The 5,450-nt window shown below is 47.4% G+C and overlaps 1 pseudogene; it reads left to right on the top strand.

Annotated features, from left to right (window-relative positions):
• Positions 1-3,742: 3,742 nt before the first annotated feature.
• Positions 3,743-5,134, top strand: LOC144579976 (elongation factor 1-gamma pseudogene; annotated as a pseudogene).
• Positions 5,135-5,450: the final 316 nt, after the last annotated feature.

The following is a 5,450-nucleotide window of genomic DNA, read 5'->3' as shown; positions in this document are numbered from 1 at the left end:
TACTAAGAGTGTAGCCCTTTGTGGATCATATTTTCACATGGAGTAGAGAAAAGACACCACTCCACCTCTCCCCAGGCTTGGTGCTACCTCTCCCCCCACATCTGTGTCTGTGGCTACAGGTGCCTCTGGACAGCCAGTAACATCAGCACCCATTCATTCCCACTCTCACTTCATCCCTGGTCTCTGACAACATTCTTCATTTTTTTACAAGGCCATCCACACATTTAAAATTGTGTCTCTTACATCTTATCCATCATTTCAGTTGTGTGGTAATAGAAGGGTTTCAGATTTTCTAATCTCCCATCTTACCAGGAACAGAAATCTCTTTCTCTAATTTAAAAACAGATGATACATTGTCACATACAACACATGGCAGGCAAACTGCAACGATGATTCTCCTTTTTTCTTTTTTGAGACGGGAGTTTCGCTCTTGTTACCCAGGCTGGAGTGCAATGGCGCGATCTCGGCTCACCGCAACCTCCGCCTCCTGGGTTCAGGCAATTCTCCTACCTCAGCCTCCTGAGTAGCTGGGATTACAGGCATGCGCCACTGTGCCCAGCTAATTATTTTTTGTATTTTTAGTAGAGACGGGGTTTCACCACGTTGACCAGGATGGTCTCGATCTGTTGACCTTGTGATCCACCCGCCTCGGCCTCCCAAAGTGCTGGGATTACAGGCTTGAGCCACTGCGCCCGGCCCTGATTCTCCATTTTTTTTTAAAGATAATAAGAGGTCAGATATTATTCAAACTAATGTATCTTGGGGATATTACTCCAGGGGTTCACCAGTAAACACTTAGAAGAAAATGGCATCATCAGGAAATGGTTCCACAAAGGTACATTCCTAGGAGAATTTTCTCATTGGAACAGTGACAAAGACTTGCAACCAAGTATCAGGGAGAGATTTCTCTGCACCTCATTTATGATTAATAAAAGCACTCCATTGAAGATCAACGTATTGTTAATAATGGTTACACAAGTTTAAAGTTTCATGAAAATCATTGTTTACAACGTACGTTGTTTTTTGTTGCTGTTGTTTTGTTTTTGAGACGGGGTTTTGCTCTTGTTACCCAGGCTGGAGTGCAATGGCATGATCTCGGCTCACCGTAACCTCCGCCTCCTGGGTTCAGGCAATTCTCCTGCCTCAGCCTCCTGAGTAGTTGAGATTACAGGCACGCGCCACCATGCCCAGCTAATTTTTGTATTTTTAGTAGAGATGGGGTTTCACCATGTTGACCAGGATGGTCTCGATCTCTTGACCTCGTGATCCACCTGCCTTGGCTTCCCAAAGTGCTGGGATTATAGGTGTGAGCCACCACGCCCAGCCTTAAAGTACATTTATTATATTTATTTTGTACCCCTTTTGACAGATATTCCAAAAGACCCCTGGATTAGGAGCTATGGGCAGGAGTGTCAGGGCACCTTCCCTGGAGTCAGAAGACCCAGCACCCACAATTACAGAGCTTTTTTGAAGAAGGCTTTTGACAAGCCACCTAAATCCAAAAACCTTTGCTTTCTCCATTTCCTAGCTTAGCTTCATGATGCTGAAATCTATGACGACACTGGGGTTCTTTCCAGCCACTGCATTTTGCTAAACTCAGAGTTCCTATGGTCCTCACCTTCCAGTAAGCACATTTTGCCATAGATTCAACCCAAGTCCATAAAGTTTATATATAGTACCCTCCCTTCCCCATTGATAGGCCATCTCCCAGGCTCTTAGAGCAGAAGTGGATTATGAGAAGACAGTCAAACAGTAAGCAGTGTGAAGCTCTCCCATTCCCCTGACGCCTCCACCTGATATAGGACTTCTCCAGCAACAGGCTCCCCACGGTCTCAGGACATCACTAGTGCAGGAACAGTGGCTTTGCTGGATGAAACTCGAGTTCTAAGCAGACCGATCCTAGGAACTAAGAAGACTAATCCTACGCACCTGCCCTACAATGGCCCCCAGGGTTGTCCTTTTTGAGCAGGACACATATAGAAAATCAGAGCTTGGAGAGAAGGAGAGAAAGAGAAAGTGGAGAGTCTCCTTGTGAAGTGATCATTGTTTCTGATTCACATTCCTTACAGAGTTTTTCACCTTTTTGACCTCCTATTAATCTGAATTAGAGCTCTGTGCCACCCTGCCCTGGTCACACACACACACACACACACACACACACACACACTTGAATAGTCAAGGACGATGTGTCCTAACAAGGCCAGAGAAGTCAGTCTAAATAAGGATGCTCCATCCCAAGGGATGCAGCGCTCTGTCCTGAACTGCATGGGGGAGAAACATAAGCCACCAGTTGGGGACTCTATCCAGACAAACCCACAACCCAGATAAGAAGAGGCCAGATAAACAAGGATGCCCAGTTCTCATCCTCCTCTCTGGGCAAAGTGGCCGGGACAGAGGACAAAGCATACACCTGTCCCCAGCACTGGTCTGGTTTCTTTTTCTAATCATTTAGACAATGGCTTATCAAGAATCTGGCTTCTTTAAATAGACTGAGCTGTGGACCAGGGGCCAGGAATTCAGCTGTCAGCCCCACCCTGCCACTGTGGTGTGACTCACCCGGCCACTGTGTCTTTTCCTCTTGCCTCCCTTCCCCACTGCCTCGCTCATAAGAGATAGAAAGTCTGCCTATCTTCTGCACAGCAAAAGAAACTATCAATAGAGTGAACTGGCAACCAAAAGAATCCGAAAAAATTCTCGGAATCTCACCATCTGACAAAGGGCTAATATCCAGAATCTATGGAGAACTTAAACAAATTTACAAGAAAAAAACAACCCCATCAAAAAGTGGGCTAAGGATATGAACAGATACTTTTCAAAAGAAGACATACATGAGGCCAACAAACGTGAAAGAAAGCTCATCCTCACGGGTCATTAGAGAGATGCAAATCAAAACCACATTGAGATACCACCTCACGCCAGTTAGAATGGTGATCATTAAAAAATCAGGAGACAACAGATGCTGGAGAGGATGTGGAGAAATAGGAACACTTTTACACCTTTGCTGGGAGTGTAAATTAGCTCAACCATCGTGGAAGACAGTGTGGCGATTCCTCAAGGATCTAGAAATAGAAATTCCATTTGACCCAGCAATCCCATTATGAGGTATATCCCCAAAGGATTATAAATTATTCAGTTATAAAGACACATGCACACGAATGTTTATTATGGCACTGTTTACAATAGCAAAGGCCTGGAACCAACCCAAATGCCCATCAATGATAGACTGGATAAAGAAAATGTGGCATATACACCATGGAATGCTATGCATCCATAAAAAAGGATGAGTTTATGTCCTTTGCAGGGACATGGATGAAACTAGAAACCATCATTCTCAGCAAACTGACACAAGAACAGAAAACCAAACACCACATGTTCTCACTCATAAGTGGGTGTTGAACAATGAGAACACATGGACACAGGGAGGGGAACATCACACACTGGGGCCTGTCAGGGAGTGGGGAGCAAGGGGAGGAAGAGCAGGGGGTGGGGGGATTGGGGAGGGATAGCATTAGGAGAAATACCTAATGTAGATGATGGGGTGATGGATGCAGCAAACCACCACCATGGCACGTGTATACCTATGTGACAAACCTGCACAATCTGCACATGTGCCCCAGAACGTAACGTATAATAAATAAAATGTTTTAAAAAAGAAAGTCTGCCTGTCAGCCTTCCTCAGAGGGCTGCAATCAGACGTATGATAAAAATGGCAGCAACACCCCCATTTTTCTGCAGAATCACAATGGCAGCTGGGACCCTGTACACATATCCTGAAAACATGAGGGCCTTCCAAGTGTTCAGCACATCAGGACTCAGGCCCACGTGCTCTCTGCACCACCCCACTTCCACTTTGGCCAAAGAAACAACACACCTGAATTTCTCTGCAAATTTCTTGCTGGCAAGTTTCCAGCATTTGAGGGTGATGATGGATTCCGTGTGTTTGAGACCAGTGCCATTGCCTACTAAGAGGAGCTGTGTGGAAGTACACTCCAGAGGCAGCAGCCTCAGCACTGCAGGGGGTGAGCTCTGCTGACCGCAATACAGCACCAGTACCCGGGAGCTCCCCACTGCAGGCTCCATGTACCGTAACAGAAAGGCCACCGAGTGTGCAAAGGAGGAGGAGAGGTGAATTCTGGGGCTGTTGGACGCTCACTTGAAGATGAGGAGTTTTCTGGTGCGTGAACAAGTGCCACTGGCTGATGTCACAGTTATCTGTGTGCTGCTGTGGCCCCTTAAGCAGGTCCTGGAGCCTTCCTTCCGCCAGGCCAACCGCTGGTTCCTCACCTGCATTAACCAGCCCCAATTCCAGGGTGTCTGGGGGGAAGTAAACCTGTGAGAACAAGGCCCAGTTTAATGCTAAAAAGTTTTCAGAGAGCCAGCTAAACAGGACACCCCTGTTTAGGAAAGGGAAGGGTTCACGGCAGGGGGCAGAAGCCCTAGGCTGAGCAGAAAGGGGAGAAGAGGAAAGCTGGCCCTGGAGGAATGTGAGCAGGTACTGGCTGCTGAGCCCAAGGCCAAGGACCCCTTCACTCATCGTCCAAGAGTACGCCTGTACCGGATGAATGTCAGTGCAGGCACTCTAAGGGGGACATACTCCCTGTGGTGCTGCCATATTTTTTGGAGCAGTTTGATAAGGACGGCTGGGTCCTGTGGTTCTCAGACCATCGCGTCTTTGAAGAACTCACCCAGACCTTCAGGAGTTGCAGTCTCATCACTGGAATGTTCCAGCGACTGGCCAAGCTGAGGAAGAATGCTTTTGTCAGTGTCTTCTTGGGAACGAACAATAGCAGCTCTGAGTCTGGGTCTTCAAGGGCCCGAGCCTGCCTTCTCACTGCGCCCAGATCGGCAGTGGGACTGTAATCAGACACGTGGTAGAAACGGATCCTGGCAGCAAGGAAACCCAGACGCTGGTTCAAGAGTACTTCTGGGAGGCGGCCTTCTGCCGTGTGGGCATCATGGCAGGATCGTCTAGTGAGCACCTCTTCCACTGCCTAGCTCCCTGCACCTGCCCTTCCGGGAGATGGGGGTCATTAAAGGAAACTGAACGCTGAAAAGTAAACAAACAGTAACTAGCATGTATAAATACCTACTGTGCCCATATTCTTCATATACATGATTTTTATCCACCAGCAACTCTGTGAGGCAGTGATTATTCTCATTGTCCAGATAAGAAAACTAAGGCTCAGGGAGTTAGACAACTTGCCTCGGGTCAGCAGCTGGTAAGAAGTAAGACTTCAGTTTGAAGCCAGGTAACATCTGGCTCTGAAACTGTGGTGGTTCGCTATTCCACGGTGCACTCACGGACATTCCCACCTTCACCACGACGGTTTCCTTCCCCAGGAGAGATCGGTGGCCCTGTCAGAATGCTCACCACTTTTTCCTTTCTTTTTTCATGTTAACCCATCCACCGCATCACCTCTCTCCAGCGAACTTTTAATGTTGAAATCTGG

The sequence above is a fragment of the Callithrix jacchus genome, chromosome 17 (genome assembly GCF_049354715.1).
Source record: "Callithrix jacchus isolate 240 chromosome 17, calJac240_pri, whole genome shotgun sequence".
NCBI classification, from domain to species: Eukaryota; Metazoa; Chordata; class Mammalia; order Primates; family Cebidae; genus Callithrix; species Callithrix jacchus.
Note: the sequence above shows the minus strand (reverse complement) of the source record. Positions and strands in the feature narration are given on the sequence as shown.